The sequence below is a fragment of the Porites lutea genome, chromosome 7, assembly GCF_958299795.1.
Source record: "Porites lutea chromosome 7, jaPorLute2.1, whole genome shotgun sequence".
Taxonomy (NCBI): Eukaryota; Metazoa; Cnidaria; class Anthozoa; order Scleractinia; family Poritidae; genus Porites; species Porites lutea.
Window position 1 is genome coordinate 14,612,107 of NC_133207.1, and position 17,862 is coordinate 14,629,968.

At 40.1% G+C, this 17,862-nt stretch overlaps 1 pseudogene; it reads left to right on the plus strand.

Moving 5' to 3' along the window:
• The first annotated feature begins 11 nt into the window (after positions 1-11).
• LOC140944479 (monoglyceride lipase-like) lies at positions 12-8,050 on the plus strand (annotated as a pseudogene).
• The last annotated feature ends 9,812 nt before the right edge of the window (positions 8,051-17,862 follow it).

The window sequence follows — 17,862 nt, forward strand, 5'->3', positions numbered from 1 at the left end:
GACTTATTTCTATGGGCTACTTTTATGGCTGTATGTTTACTTTACGGAACATTTTAATTCCATTTTTTAAAATGAATTGCATTATAAAAAGTCCTAAAGGCAAATATATAAATTGCATCATATCATTGTATTAAGATGGAGGTAAAATAAGGTCTACAAAATAATTTCCACTAATTTCGAAATGATTTGATGGCCTGCATTCTCATCCGCCATTGGGCTCTTGATATAACATTGAAAAAAAGGGCAAAATAAAAGAAGACCCTTCTGGCTCCTTATTCTGTGCTTAACCCGGGAGCTTAAAAGAGCGATGCACGCGTGAACCGGAAGTGAAGCCTATTTCGTTATGATAGGCGTTGACGCTACCACTGAGATTTGTATTGCTTTGTGTATTTACCCTTATAGAGACTAAATAGGGAACCCATGCTCTTATTTGTAAACTGCAAATGAAAATTAAACAATTAATGGTAACAGGACTGAGTGGAGTCAGTTTCTGTGGAGTTCAATTCGGTCTGTAATCATACGATTGATTGACAAAATCGGACGACTGCATAGCGTGAGTCCGATTTGTTTAATCACAGGGCGCCCACACAATATGTTTGTGTAGCCGATTGTTATTTTATAGGAAATGTACTGGATTTACCGTTTGCCTACCTATAGCGATATATCGCACACTATGTATATAAATCAATGAAAAATAAACGTTGAATTACCTTATCTGTGGTATATAGTCGTCCTTTTGCTTTAAAAGCGGTCTAATGAGCGATTTTGAAGGAGTTTGAGTTCGCCGTTGACACCTTCTATTAAGCGGACACTTTGGGAAGGTTCCGAAGGTGTCCTCAATAGAGGTTTCACTGTATTAATTCGGCCTGGGCTGTTTACAATTTTAATATCATAGGTGACGAATTACTCCTTAATTTTGGCGCGAAATTTCAGCGATAATTTGTAATTTCGCATGTGAAATTACAAAATTGTCATGGCAACCTTCCGTACGTATCAGTGTCAAGATGGCGACGAAGTTAATGAAGATGCCAGGGCATAAAAAGACGCCTTAGAAAACCTGAACACACGAAAGAGCGCATCAAGAAGGATTCTACCAGGTATTTTGTCGAAAAATTCTGCACCTAAGCCAAATTTAAGCTCTAAACGTTCGAGAGAGTGGAGTTCTCGATCGATACGATCAAGGATAAACATATCAAAAAGCCAAGATTGCTAACGTAATTCGTCACCTACGATATTAATAGGTAATCAAATGGTATACTCTTGAAATTAGGGAATAATTTCACTTGCGTTTTGTCCAAATCCTAATAATTTCCCTTGCCTAAAGGCTCGGAAAAATTATAAGGATTTGGACAGAACGCACGTGAAATTATCCCCTAATTTTATTCGTCACCATTTGATTACACATACTTATTTTTTCTCTAATATCACGTAGCCTTTCTCTCAAAAGCCACATGAACCAACATGCCAAAAAGTTAACTGATTTAGGGATTACAAGTTTATTGTTTGATTTAAATTACAAATTTATTAATGGGAGCTTCGTTTTTAGCCCTGGCTAAATCTTTATATTATTTATTTTCCATTTGCAGTTTACAAATAAGAGCGTGGGTTCCTTATGGAAACGATCTGTCCGCTGGCAAGACCCTTGCTGATTGCTTTGCAAGTTGAAAGAACATCGTTTGGATTTCATGTAAGAGAATGTATGAGAAGTAGCCCCCCCCCCCCCCCCCCCCCGCAGGCAAACATGCAAAAAGATCACTTCCGGTTTTGACGTGCGAACGCAGCCGTATTTCCGGTTGTCTCCCGAAAAGGGAACTAAAAGCCGAAAACGGCGTCGACTGCAAACATAAGCAATAGCCCAAGGGTGGAAGGTTTTCCTTTTTCCTGTTTGCGATTATGCTTGCGCCCGTATTATGAGTGTAACGTAGTATATAATGAGTGCTAGGCGATCTAGCTCCAGTGGATCAAAGTTCCTGCCGTATTTTGCAACAAAACAAGAAATGTTGGCCACAAAGCTCCTTGTCGTACGCGAGAAAAACCACTGGTACCCAGGGTAGGAGAGAACGTTCGATCCTTATTGCCGTTGGACCTCTATATTTGGACATCGATAAAGAATTGTACACTTCCGGTTTTGAATGAAGGAGTGAATTTGTCGGCCGATTTCGGCTCCACTAAACAGTACAACATGAATCGGAAAAACCATTAGGTTTATGTATCTTGGCTGTTTCGGCCGAGCACCGCAGAAATAACAATACGTGAAACTACAACTTCTATTACATTCAAATATAATGGTAGATAAACTAGAACAGAGCTGAGCGACAGTTCACAAGGAATACTGTCAGAACGGAGGCCAGAAAAACCTACCTGAAAAAAAAAACCCTAGTAGAGGAACAAACTCTGCAGGAAATCTGGGTAGGATCCATGACTCATGCTCCGAAAAGCCTACCCTACGCAGGCTACACGACGAAGGTTATTGCCCACTATTTCATGATTACTAAGCATGTATTCCAAAAAAGCACGGTAGATTCGAAATGATTATTCAAAAACAAACGAAAAATAACTAAAATATGCTAAAACCCTCGCGCAACTCAACTCTGTGACTCAATAAATCAAATAATAAATAAAAAATAACGTGGGCTAGACGAGGTGTCGGCCTAGAATGCTTTCCCACGTGATAAACATAGGGAACTACCTAAACCAGATGAGTCATCGATATGTCAGCGGCGTCTTATGACTTAAATGATCCCTTCGACTTCCACTCACTTGATCGATATCGCAGCGAGGATGGATCATCTGAGGATCTGTACAATCGCTGACAAAAACTGCGAACAAACAGCGAACTGAATGATAGTAGCTGATCAACAGATTTTCGTGGTTATTCTCTTGATGGGGCATTGGTCTTTATCTGTCATGGATATGGAGAGCATTGCTCACGCTACCAGAGGCTTGGAAATACTTTAGCTGAACAAGGCTACCTCGCCTTCAGTCAAGATCACGGTATGTCCCACCCCTCCCTTGTTTAATCTCTTCCGCGATACAGTAACTGCATTTAATCATACTTTCTCGAGAAGAGGGGGGAGGTGGTGGGGGGGGGGGTGTAATCTAAAACTACAAGCTGAGAAATCGGTGTATTGCAGAACCTCGTGAGCCCGGGGAGGGTGGCCCGTAAAATGTTAGGGATGGGAGGGAGGGAGAGAGACATAATACAAAACTGGACCATTATTTTTGGAATTCGGCAATTTATGATGTTATGGTCTCCTGGCGAATAGTGTGATATAGCCCTTCAAGAGCTAATTTTTGACAATAAATCTTTCTGTTAGTTGCTCATGGTCAGAGTGAAGGAGAAAAAGCCCAAATATCAGATTTTTCCTGTTACGTCAGAGATGTTTTTAAACACATTGACCAAGTCACAGCAGACAACACAGGCATACCAATATTTATGTTTGGCCACTCAATAGTATGTACTGTTATAAAAACTTTATTGGAACGCTGCCCCTTTTTTTAAATTTTGTTTTTGTTTTTGTTGTTGTTTGTTTGTTTGTTTTACATTTTTTAAAGGTACGGTATAGATGGTAGGCTCTCGGGTCCACTAACCGCGCTGATCACTGAAATACTAATATATGTTAATAACGAGAAAGACCCCAAGCCCGTCATGCTTTGCGGTTGTTTCGTAATGTCGCGTTCTTGCCAGTTTGTTTTGATAACATAGTAAGCCTGTGAATTTCAGGTTTTCTCATTATTAACTCTTTTCAAGTCTGGCTTCAATGCAGTCAAATCACATATTACGAAAACACAAATACAGTCGAACATCCATATGCGATCACCTCTCGTAAAAGACCACCATCCGTAAGCGACCGCGTTAGCGTGGGGCTCAGTAGCGGTTTAAAGACTTTCCATTGTTTTTAACCTCTTGAAAAGCGACCACTTAACGATTTGTCTGATCTCTTTTTTTCGCTGTGTTTGATTAATGCTACTCAGAGTATACGAAGAACTTCTAAAAGTACCAGCTTGGAACTGAGGAAATAAATCGGTGCAACATATTTTATACTGCTTTAAAGTAGCTGTGCCCGGAAATCTACTCCAAGGAAGCCGTCGTAAGCGACAACCCCCTGTAAGTGGCCTCTAAGTCTCAGCCTTTAGAGTGGCTGCTTACGGAAGGTTTGATTGTACCTTGAAAAGTTCATGTTATGATATTATTAATATTATGCATTATTCTTTATAGGGTGGTACAATAGCTGTTCTTAGTGTTATGTAGAGACCTTATTTCTTTGCGGGTACAATTTTTAGTGCATCAAGCATAAAAGTGGAAGCCAGTCCTTGCACGGTAATTTATTGTTCCACTTGCTACAAATAGTAAACGAAAACACAATGCAAAGACTATTTCTCTTTTCTTAGGGTTCCGTCAACAGGATACAACAAACCCAAAACAGAAAAACACTACGTACCTGAGAAAACAGAAACATAAATCCCAAAACAGAAATAAACACCCCAAAGCGGAAACACATACAAAACAAAAATACAAAATTGAACCACAAAACTGAAAGAGAATTTAAAAATACAAACCTGATGATCAAAAACCGCAAAACAGAAACAAGAAAATAATGTAAAACAATAGTTTCTCATGATTCATCGTCTTTTAATTATCTTAACCCGAGATCAGGCGTTTTTTTTTTTTCAAGGGACGGCATGATCACAGGCTATAATAGATCATTCCGAGTTCAAAAAACTCTCACTTTAAAAACGAGGCTGAAAGTAAGGTAAAACGGGTAACAAATTACTGCAGAAGTGCAAAGTGATGTTGCGCGTGTTATTATCCACAAATCAAACCTGTCTTGTAGCAAATAAGATTCAGTGTTGCAAGTTGCAGGAATACTGAATCCTGATTGGATGAAATTACCCGGGAGTCACGCCATACACAGGAGTTAAATCACTTGCTTCAAAACAAGTTTGCTTTGGGCCGGTAATTAAAACGCGCAACATTGACAGATTTTGATGCAAAAAGTAGAACTTCTCTCTAGTTTTTGCATTCGTGGGTAGTAAAATGCGCAACATCACTTTTCAACTAGTTTTCCAACAATTTGTAAAACAGGTTTCACGATTTTGTTGTCCGAGTTACCATAGCTTTAGAGTGATTTTCGTATGACCATGAAATGAAAACACGCGAACAAAAACAAAAACATCAAACGAACGGAAATAGAGCGACTTGACTGGTTTATCGAACGGATACAAACGCGCGTGGCTTTTGGTTGGTTAAGCGAACGCCCGAGAACTTTCTAGAAATCAAACGATACTTCGCTTTGAAGTCATATAACAACACGATTGGCCAATCGATCAATGCTTTCTCCATATTAGGGTTTTCTTTGGCGGGAAAGCGAAGAGGCCATGTTTTGATCTTTTCATCCCTTGGCTGATAAAACAAATAACGAACACTTCACGAAACCATTTTTCAACGTCATAAAATCTAATGCAAAGTGAGATAAAACAGATTTTAGATGTGAAATATTTTCAGGGGCAGCAATTTTTCATAGTCTGTTGCCTCTCAATTCACATGTTATTTAAACATAAATAACTGATTAATCACGAGTAGAAACGAACTTTTTACAAAGTCCTAGTGGCGGAGGGAAGGGAATGTGATGATTATTTTAATAGGAGATTATTTTATCACGAGTCAAGTTTTTTTTTTGTTCCATAAATAAAAACGCACCCAAAAAACAAGACGAACTTGGCCAATATTCAGCTATCTGGACCTCACGCTTGGTTAAAAGAGACCTTTAGATTCGAGGACGAGAACTACTAGGAGTACGACTTTCGCTCTTCTCAAAAAGAAAAATAGACATCCGGAAAGCTCCATTGTACTTTTGATTCACCAGAAAAGTTAGCACTGTTACCTATTGATGGAGGTTAAGCCCTCTCCCGGCCGAGAATAATAAAACTTAGCTTCTAACATTTGATAACTTGTTTTCGTCACAACGACATTCTCGGCAAAACTCGTAGTAGAATGACGACGGCTATCACGTTTTCCCGCCAAAATGACGCTGGCTCATGCGCGCACTGCTTAGCATTAAGAAAATCTCGTACTCTTAGTCGTCCTCGTCTTAAAAACTAAAGGTCTCAAATAACGTATATAATGCATGTATTTTACAGGCTTGTGTAGGAAGAATAGTATCATGGATAATGCCCTCGTATCAGATCAGGCCACCGATTGATCCATCAGTCTTAAGCCAGGATCCTAGACAGGTGATACAATTCATAACTTTAGAAACGAGTCAGAAACTGGGTCGAGTTAACTATCGCAAAGACTCCTGGGATTGTTATTAAAAACAGCGGAGGAAAGATTGGCCAATAGCTTTCGCAAAGACTTCCGGGATTGTTAACTAGGGACAGAGAAAAAAATTGGCCAATAGCTGACCGGTGCGACCCCAGTAACAATCCCAGAAACAATCGCGGGTCAAATTTCTTCTCCAATAAAATTCCCTTCTCGTTTCTAAAAAGGCGAATAACACAACTGAAAACTGCTCTCTTTTCCTGAGTCAAAGGAGAGAAACTTTCGTGTGCATTTTATCCACGTTTCCGAAGAAAAATTTCCACGACTATCGAACAATGCCGAACATATTCCGGTCATTTCTAGAGGTTGCTGAATGAGGCTGTGTCCAGTCCCTCAAACCGATCGCGAACCTCGACATTTCGTACCATTGACTGGAACATTATGGGTGGAGACTGAATAAAAGTTTTTCAGTTTAATGGTTAATGACAGGTCGTTCGGAATTGTGAGACAGGAATTCATGTTTTCCATCCTTCATGACTGTGCAATGAACTAGTGATATTGGTGGCCGGCGGGTTTGTCGAGGGTTATTCTGTCCTGTTCAATTAATCAGTCCTAAGATTATACCCCCGGTGGGAGAGGGCGGGGGAGCTACTCAACAACGTTTTATATTATATGGTAAGGCACCACCCCATGACCTAACTCCTTACACATTTATCGTTAAAGGAGCTCGTCGTGTTTGTTTAGGGTTGGAGCCTCCCCATAAAAATTTCAGTGTCACTCAATTCTTTGCACAATCCATTTAGTAACCAAAAGTCTTACAGCAAGTCGAATTTTGTTGAGTACCAGGCTCCCTCGCGCCTTCTACTCTCACGCGCTTGACTTGTGGCAAGTCTAGGACTTCAATAACACAATGCACCTTGTTTGTTACTATTGTTTTAGGTTGAAAAGTATGCCAATGATAGCCTAAACTGGCATGAGGGAATGAAAGTGAGATGGGTGGGAGCTATATTAGACGCAATGAATGAAATCCAGGGGAACTTGTCAAGGCTTACAACACCTTATCTACTTGTCCATGGTGATGGAGATCAATTACTGAAGATTGACGGTTCACATTTCTTACATGAGAATTCTCCCAGTAACGACAAGACATTTAAGGTACACGAATGAGCTGCTTTGCTGACAGCAGTGAGCGAACTAATAGCCTCTCTGTTGGTACTTTCGACGAGTAGTTAGGGTGCTTGACGGTATATCATGAGGGCAGAAAGAGGCGGTCTTAAAACGGCGTTTGTTCATGTGGCGATATTGCCCTGCTCGGGGTAGGAGTTGCGGCCGCCTTGTTCTAAGCGTAATCATTGTGAACTTATCCCAACAACACTTGTGATTTGTCTTAACCCTTTTAGCCCCAGGAGTGACAAATATAAATTTTCTCCAATCAATATCAACACATTTTCAAAAGGAAAAGGTTATGAGAATTTATAAAATAATCACCAAAGAGGAAATGCTTTCATCTTTCAATTTTCGTCTCCAAACGGGAGTCTAAAGAATGATATGTTGTTTTCCCTCTTCGGCCAATTTTCCTTCCCGTTCTCATTTTTAAATCTACCTATTATTTCATTATTAACTCAATTGCTTGTAAAACTTGCTTTGTAGGTGGACAAAAATGGACGCCATGAACTTTTGAATGAGGTGGAAGAAACTGCGGGCGTGGTTTACAAGGACATTCTATACTTGATCCAGCAAAAGCTACCCTGAACTGTTTTAGAACTCGTTTGCACGAATCAAGACTAATTTTTAAAACTGCATATCCTTTTACCTGGATTCGTGCTGACGAGGCGTTAAACCACTCCGGAGACCGGTTTCAAAAAGATAGTAGGCTGATTTAGTGCGCAATAAAACGGGAACGACAGATGACGGCGACGCCGCGAGCAAATCAAACAACTGGCTTGACCAGGAGTTGTCCTGGGTTTGACTAATGGCAGAGAAGCAAGTCGGGCACCGGAAGTCGTTTTTAGTCCTTTCCGTGCGCTTTCCCGTCGTCAACTGACGCTCCCGTTCTGTTGCAAAATCATCCTAATGTTTCGGTGAGAGGATTCACTGGTTTCGTGTGTGGACGGAATACCAAACGGAAGACCGATTCATGTGAAAATATAGATATAAATGCGCCATAAAAATATCCGGATTTGTGTGGACGGGGCTTTTCACGATAGTGTCAATCTACAAATACGACCAGAATCATTTCGTTTTTTTTTTTCATTTCTTTCATATTCAGAAGCCTTAATTTGCATTAGAAAGCCAAATTCTCGGAAGGATTCCATAAAAGGCCGTTTTTACGATGGCGTCATTTTACTATACCAGATTTCCTCAGGGTTTTGCTTTCTTGCGAAAGTTAAGGCTTTTGGTTTTTAAATCTCAGTGAGATTAACAAATTTAAATATGAAGGAAAAAATGAAAGGAATTCCTTTACTAGCAAAAACAAGTCATCGCGTAAAAAGGCAATTGGACCCTGTGGCCCAAGTAGCCTTGCAGCAGTTCAGAAGAGACCCCTGTGGGTCGCAGTTCCTTTGTTTTCGGGCTAGGTTCCAAACTTTGTTTGTTCATTGTTTTCCCAACCCATAACGGGATGTATTCCAAGAACTGCAAGGTCGCTCCTTATATCTTTTCAGTGAAGAAAAGTCGCCCCGGGTAGAAGAGCCACTCGCCTACCCTAGCTACCCCTGGCGAGTCAACATTTCCTTACCGAAACTTGGCGTTTAATTACACTAGAAACAAATAGTGGGCTCGGTTAGTGCCCTTTTTTTGATGGTAAGTTCACGCTCCTTGCTAAGCCAACTTTTCGCCAAGTAAACACTTGCCTTACCCAGCCGGATCATTAACTCGGCCAAGACGAGAGAATCAGAGCATGCGCAAGCGCTGTTTTCAGCTCGGGCAAGAGGGTCAACTGTTTCTCATATAATTAACACTTGCTTAAGTTGACTCGGGCTGGGAGGGTGACACCGAGAAAAATTTTCTCGATATAAATGGGCCCTCATTCGCATATTTTCTTGACATAGGTTCAATGAACAAAACAATAACTCTGCCGTATGCATCACACGTTTTTGTAAATTTATTCGCCATCACTACGTTATATAGAGGACATAAGAACCCGAAGACAAATTTATTTTTCTCTATTTGCACTTTGATGTCAGTGCTCCCTAAAAATTCATTTCCACGGAAAATTGCCTACATTTGACCAACTTAGCCAATTAAAATAACCCCCACAAATTTTAAACTACGCCAAATAGTTTTATAAATGACGTTTCGCTAGCGTCGGGCGTATTAAATCTCGAGCAACTGACTTTCAGTCAGAGTCAATCTCTGTATTTTAACGCCATACGTTAGTAGTTATGTCTTACGTTAGGTTGTCTGCTTTGGACTAGAAAAGGTACCAGGACGATCAAGAAACGGACCCCATGTGTTTTTTTTTTTAAATTTTATTTTATTAACAACAAATTAGTATAGGTAATAGCATGATTTGTAGTGATATTTGGCATAAATACCACGAGTGATATTTCGAAATTGTTGCACGTAATTTCACGAGCCGCTAGGCAAGTGAAATTTGAGACAATTTTGAAATATCACGAGTGGTATTACGCCAAATATCACTACAAATCTTGCTATTATTTGTTTACACTACTACCCACAAAAGGTGTGTAATTTTCACATGTAGGTATTTCAAATTAAGCTGAAATACCACTGTCCTAAGCCAATCAAATTGCAGAAATTTCTCATGTAGTAGTATAAACAACATTAATACGCAGCAGAAAGTAAAAGAATAAATAAATAAAAAAGTCAGTAAGTAACAAAACAAATTACAATAAAAATAAAAAGTATTGAAGGGTAATAAATAAATGTATAAAACCTGTCAGTTGCCACACATATTTAATATTGTCTTAGGTGGTTTTGCTTTCCGGTCCACGCGTGAAGACCTTGGCGGGCTAAAATTGACCGGAGACCTCAAAGACGAAATTACCGGTCATCTGGAGCGAAAGGTGACGAAGAGAAGAGATAGCATGGGAACGAGATTGATTTACAGTTTGATGTTCCTAGATAATAATAGCCTGCGATCATGGTCTCCCTGAAAAAACGTAAAACGCCTGTTCAAAAAAAAGACGATGAAACATGAGAAAGTATAGCTTTACACTATTTCCTTGTTTCTGTTTTCGTCTTTTGTGGCTATGGTTTATTTGTATTTTTGGATTCTGTTTCAGTTTAATTTTGCGGTTTAATTTTGTATTTTTTTGTGTGCGTTTCCGGTTGGGGATGCTTATTTCCGTATTGGGATTTGTGTTTCTGTTTCCTGGTAGTGTTTTTCTGTTTTGGGTTTCCGTTTTGTCTTATGTCTTTCTGTTTTGGGTTTGTTCTCTCCTATTTTTGTTGTTGTTGTTGTTTTCTTGTGGTTTTTAGTTTCTATCGGCCACCCTATATATTTGATAGTCCTCTGCATTTAAATCCAACCACTGGAGAACACTTCAAACTCCGTCGAAACTTTCTTCACAGATATCAAATCTTTCAGGTAAGAAATAATCTCCTTTAACTTGGAATTTTCCTGAGCAGATATTTCTGCAAGGTTCATTTTGATTCCTGCTGTAGTTTTTTCCTCTCTTTTTTACTTAGAAATAATTAATAATAATTAGACCGGTTTGCGACCGCGAAGCAAAGTATGTTTGTTTCATGTTAAGCAAAACATCCGACTACAATATTGTTTTGGCCGATTTGTGTTTCTCTCCCTTCGTTGTCTCCTTTGTCCGCGTCTCTCTTCCACTTTCTCCCCCCCCCGCCCCTAAAACCCTCACCCCTACCCCTCCTCACACAAGCAATGCCGGATATTCAGGATAATTTGTGTTAAATGTGGATCTCTCATTACTGTGCAACCCTAACACACTCTCTTAGGCAGAAGCTCTTAACTACATTTTCATTTGGCATCACAGGTTTCAAAAATGATTAGTTTTTGTACTTAATGTAACCTTTCTTTGTTTTCTGAATAATTAGGTGGGATACACAAAGATGACTTTTTGAGTATTTTAATCTTAATTTATAGAAACAGACAGAATAATTCCGGAGATGCGTCAGTTAGATTAAATCTAGGGAGAAAGGAGTGGAAAGTTCTATCGTGTCTTATCTGTCAAATGGGGACATATTCTAAGACTTCAAATGTATTAGCCTACGAAAACATCCGTTTCTCCTCGCTCTTCGCCGCTAGGGACGTTTCGCGCAGAGGAACGTCTGCGACTCAGCGACAATGATTCCATAATGATGACGCAAATCAATGTTTACATAATAAATCCGGTAGTCATGGGGTTCCAAATATAAATCTGTCTAATTTTACGTGTCTTCTGGTCGATTTTGGTAAAGTGTTTTGCTTATCTGCCAACGAGCTCAGCTGAGCTCCAGCAAAACTCAAATGCTTCTTCTAGAGAAGACTATATTTCACAAATATTTACTGTTTTGTTAGAGATTCTTTGCGTTTACATTTGACCTTTGTGGCCTTTTGTCTTTTGTCTGTCATTTGTAAACAATAGCTTAAACAAAGTAACTACTCCGTCGACCAATCAACGCTTCTGACCGGATTCCGGACAGATTTTACGTCATCAGTATGGAATTTCTGTCGCTGAGTCGCAGAAGTTCCTCCGCGCAAAACGTCCCCAGCGGCGAAGAGCGAGGGGAAACGGATGTTTTCGCAGGCTACAAATGTATTAATGAGAACAATTTTTGTTTTTTCTCCACCTCCATGCTCCACTAAAGAAACCCTACTGCAAAGAAACAGTCCACTTTCAATACTTAAATTTCGAAATGGCAGAAAGAATACTACAAGGTATAGCTGAACAAAGAAAGCGTCTTACAAAAGCGCAAATCAATAAAAACACGGCAGAGAAAGCAGATGCCTACTACAATCTAGGCAAGGCTTATTACTTCCTCGAGGACTTCCATGGAGCAATAGAGTACCTCAAGCAATACCTGAGCATCGCTGAGGAAGTCGGTGACAGAGCAGGTGCAGGATGTGCCTATGGCACTCTCGGCTGTGTTTACAGATCCCTCGGTGACTCCCAAACAGCACTAGAGTACCAGAAGAAAAGCCTGAGCATTGCCAAGGAAGTTGGTGACAGAGCAGGTGCAGGACGTGCCTATGGCCATCTCGGCTGTGCTTACCAATCCCTCGGTGACTCCCAACGAGCAATAAAGCACCACAACCAGCACATCAGCATTGCCAAGGAAATTGGTGACAGGGCAGGAGAAGGATGTGGCTATGGCAATCTCGGTGATGCTTATGAATCCCTCAGCGAATTCCAACGAGCAATAGAGTACCACAATCAGCACCTCAGCATTGCCAAGGAAGTTGGTAACAGGGCATGTCAAGGCAAAGCCCTTGCCAAGCTCGGCTTTGCTTATCACAGCCTTAATGAATTCCAAAGAGCAATAGAGTACAACAATAAATACCTCATCATTGCCAAGGAAGTTGGTGACAGGACAGGGCAAGGGCAAGGCTATGGCATTCTCGGCAATATTTATTTACTTCTCGGCGAATACCAACGAGCACTAGAGTACAGCAAAAAAAGCCTCATCATTGCCAAGGAAGATGGTAACAGGGCAATGAAAGGCCAAGCCTATTCCGTTCTCGGCGCTACTTATCTCAAACTTAATGAGTTCGGACAAGCAATGGAGTGCCACAAGAAACAGCTGGGCATTGCCAATGAAGTCGGTGACAGAAGAGGAAAAGGACATGCCTATTTAAACATCGGCGAAGTTCATAATTCCATCGGCGACGTGCCACGAGCAATGGAGTACTACAAGCAATCCCTGAGCAATGCCGAGGAAATCGGTGACAGGGATGGACAAGGACATGCCTATTGCCACCTCGGAGGTTGTTATGCACATCTCCACGACTTCAAGGAAGCAATAGAGTGTTACAAGCAACACCTGAAGATTGCCGAGGAAATCGGTGACAGGAAGGCAGAAGCGTGTGCCCATGTCGGTCTTGGTCGATCTTTTTTGTATTCATATTCCTTGAATGAGGCTTTAGAACATTTTAGATGCAGTGTAAAAGTCTATGACACTATTAGAGCCAGTTCTATCTCGGAAGATGAATTGAAAATAAGTTTCCGTACGCAACATCAATTTGCCTATACTCATTTATGGTACGTTTTAGTAATGCTTGAAAGGAATGATGAGGCCTTATACGCTGCTGAGAGGGGACGGGCACAGGCTTTGCTCGATGCCTTAAAAATAACTTATGGCCTTACATCACCTTCTCGCAGGTCAATTGAATCAGAAGAAGAAGTCGGAAATATTTCAAGGAAGACAACTGCTTTAACAGTTTTTCTGGCCCTTCATTTGAAAACAGTCAATATCTGGGTGTTGGGAAAAGAGGGCAACCCTATTCTTAGGCAAAAGGAGATAGAAACTGGTTGTCAACACAAAGATTCCTTTACTCTCCTTTTAGACACTGTTTTGAAAAACATTAGGGATGGCGTCGGTATTAGGTGCGAAAATCGGTCAATGGATAAGCTGAGTGATGACTAAACTCCCTCAAGTACTCGAGACGACAATCAAACATCGGAGCCATCACAGGAGACCACCGACTTTTTACAGCCATTATATGATGCAGTTCTTGGTCCCATTGAAGACTTGCTTGATGGTGATGAACTAATTGTAGTCCCCGATGGTGCTTTGTGCTTAGCTCCCTGGGCAGCCTTAAGAGAATCGTTAAGAATCCGTATGGTTCCCTCACTGAGAAGTTTGGAAGTCATCACAAATTCGCCATGTGAATACCACAATAAAAGTGGAGCCTTGATTGTCGGAGACCCATGTTTGGAGAAAGTTACAAATAAATGGGGCAACCCCATTTATGAGCAGCGGAAGTACGCAAGAATGGAAGTGGAGATGATTGGAGAAATTCTAGAGAGTCAACCTTTAACAGGTAAAGATGCAACCAAAGAAGCGGTACTTCAGAGAATCGCGTCAGTTGCTTTGGTTCACATCGCAGCCCAGGGAAGGAAGGAGACTGGAGAAATTGTTTTGGCTCCAAACCCCCAATCGGGATCCAAGCCTCCTACGGAGGAGGACTATATTTTGAAAATGTCTGACATACAAGCTGTTAGGCTGAGAGCGAGGCTTGTTGTGCTCAGTTGCCCCCACAGTGGTCAAGGAAAGGTATCGCCTGAGGGTGTGGTCGGTATGGCGCGTGCTTTTTTGTTTGCTGGTGCTCGTTCCGTGCTGGCGGCGCTTTGGGCAATCGATGACGAAGCCACAATGATGTTTATGAAGTCTTTCTACCAACAACTTGGAAGTGGAGAAAGTGCAAGTGTTGCTCTTCAGACGGCCATGAAATGTCTTCGAGACTCCCACGATTTTTCTGCCCCGAGGTACTGGGCTCCATTTGTTCTGATTGGTGATGATGTTAAGATTGAATTGAAGAAAAAACGTTGAGAAAATCGTAAGTAGAGAGTTTTTATTACTTTTTTCTTGCTTTTCCTTATTAAGGGTCCTAGAAATAGAAGGCTGAAGAATGAAAGTCTGAACTATTATTTTCAACTCGAAATGTAAGAACATTGGCAGACTTGATAATTACTGGTAAAAAGAGAAATATATACACAATAAGGATAGGTGTGGTAAGTATGTACCGTTAATGGATTCACACAATCACATGTTATTCCTACCCAGCAAATCGTTTAGAAATCATTCAAACACTAGATAACCCTTAATTTTCTCAATTCTTAATTAATTTAGGGACAATATATATGAAAGATACATTTTGCAATAAGCTGCCTTCGTTTTCTTAGAGTACTGTCTAGCTCTATATGTTGATCAATAATTAACAGCTTCATGAAAAACAAATATGTCTAATATATTATTTGCCATTTTTCACATCATCATTCACCTCAATTGTTACTTTCTTTACAGGGATGAGCTGAAAGTTTGATGTCAACACAACTGCTGAAATAGGGTGTATATATCTGGATTTCCCCAAAGAAAGGAGTTCGTTATTTAATAGAGGAATGTCCGCAATGGGGCATTTGGTAAAAAAGCGTGCTTTCATTTTAGTCATTTTTTCAGAAGATATTGAATAGAGAAATTTAGAGCCACGCCAACGGCGAACGGCAAACCTCAGCAAATTCAAGTTAAGAATTTCTCAAAATAGAAAACATGCAGATAAAATGAATATAGCTCAAAGCAATTCTTATGGGTAAAACTAACTTGAAACTAACAATTTTTGTAGATTTAATTAGCAGCAAACGAGAAGTAAAGGGAACACTTGGTCACGTGGTACAAATCCACGCTTTGCCGTAAACGTAACTCTAAATCTCTCTAATTAATACTCATCAAAAAAACGTTTTTAAATCAGTCACGGCTACACTTGTTAATTTTAATTAATAATATATACACAATAAGGATAGGTGTACCATAGTAACCGACGCTCACTAAACTTGCCTCAAAATGCGCGCGAGGAATAAACGAACAGCTACTCAAAACGTCAGGTGCTGATGTTTTATCGTCTAAAAAAATCTAAGAAACCTCAGAGGGGGGGGGAGAACCCCCCCTTGTACATCCGAGGGTCAAGAATCCCAACGGGACGGAGACGAACCAATTAACTATTTACAAGCGTGGCCGAGGTTTCAGTAGAGTGATTCAGATTTTAATCAGATAACTTTAAAATTTTAAGTATGCACTGTAAGTATTTTGGTCACAATTCAGTGGTTTAAGGTTAAAAGGGTGTGTTACGTTTTCTATGATTGATCCCCGGTTTCTCAGAGCTAGTATTATTTCATAAAAAAATTAATATGTTCATGTCTTGTTGATCCTTCATGTATAAATTGGTGAACAGTACAAAATGCAGACTACAGATCATTGTTTTCAGGGTTAGAAAACAATGGGACTATCAGTGGCTTCATAGCTTAGTTGGTTAGAGCATCGAACCGGTATCGCGAGGTCACGGGTTCAAATCCCGTTGAAGTCCTGAATATTTTTTTCTTCCTTCTTACTCAATTATTGCATAAATTGCGTTCACAACTGCCAGTATCATTCTTCAGTTGATTTCATTTCCGCAGTTCTCATATATGATTTATTTCATATGCATTTGTCAATGGGACTATTGTTGTCACGTTCCCATTTGCATGGTGAAAACAATGTTTTGCACTGAGAGCAGTCTGCATTCTGTACTGATGTTATAAATCGGGACACACATTGTGTCACTTAATTAAAACTGCTTTTAAATTCAAGTAAAATGGGATTTCAGGGGCGAGTTTAACTTATATGGATAAATTATTAGCGTTTCAAACAAAGAGTAAACATTTTGCCTTCCATATTTGGGAATAAATATGCTCGTATTTTTAAGAGTAAGTTTTGGACGATACATTGAATATTCTGCGCAGAGACGACAGCGAGTGACCGCTGGCGAATTGGACCGTCTAAGAATCATTAGAGTGACTTTTGCCTTATTTTAATAACCCTTTTTTGGGAAAAGCGTTGCCAGATAGTCCTTCCTTGCCTGCAAACAAAGGAAAAAGATTTATTTTCCTTCTCTATTAATTTTTCCACCACCACTTCCTTGTAGAGCTGAATCCGCATCTGTCTCTGCACTCGTAGACTATTTGTTCTGCCGTTAAACTAGGTTTAACTCTTAATCTTGTTTCTTAATTAATTACTGCAAGTCATTTTAATCATAGAAAACGTTTTCGTGTACTATTGCGTTAATGGTCCAACAGCTTTAATTGATATCGACTTGAAAGTATCCAAACAGTGGAAGAGATTAAATTAAGATTTTGGACACTCCAATAACTTAATGATGTTTTGTTATAATTGTGCTAGGTTGTAAAAGGTTGGGCTTTTTATCAAATAGATCAGTTCCAAAACACGTATACAGAAACGTTCTGAGGTTTGGCGTTAGGAAATAACAGTAATCGTTCAAGCTATCATCATTCTATCGAGAATCTGACCTATTTTTACTGGTTCTAGATCCCTTTTCTCTAGACCATTGACTTTTAGCCATTACTCAGTTATTTAAAGAAACTGCTCTAATTTAGGGATGTCACCATTAGAAAAAAAGGATAGGAGGTTGGGGGAAGGCAAACGCATTAGTAAGAAAAAAGTCTCCACACGCACCATGATCAAAAAAGCTGTTCGAGAAGGAAAAATAGATTTCCACCTCAGGGGTAAAAAGAAAACTTTCATAGATCTCCCAAGAATTCAACCCAGCCCCTTTACTTTCCTAATGGTTCATCCCTTATACCGCCCCATGTAACGGAATCCGGAATCCGGGAAAAATTTGCATGTGGAATCCGGAATCCTGGGTTTTGGAGTCCGGAGTACAGCTCAAAGAATCCAGAATGTCACTAGCAATTGGAATTGAGAATCCAAGTTCCACTGACAAAGACTGGAATGGAGTACCCGCAATCCGGAATCCGTGACGTGGAATCCAGAATCCCAGACTATCGTGGATTCTCTTACATGGGGCGACTTATAGGTCGGCTTGTTGAACTGCTTCTACTTGCTCCCAACACGTAGCACGATACAATGTTTAGTTTCTGATGTTGCCTTCAGATAAGTAATGTTGTATTAAACCTGAA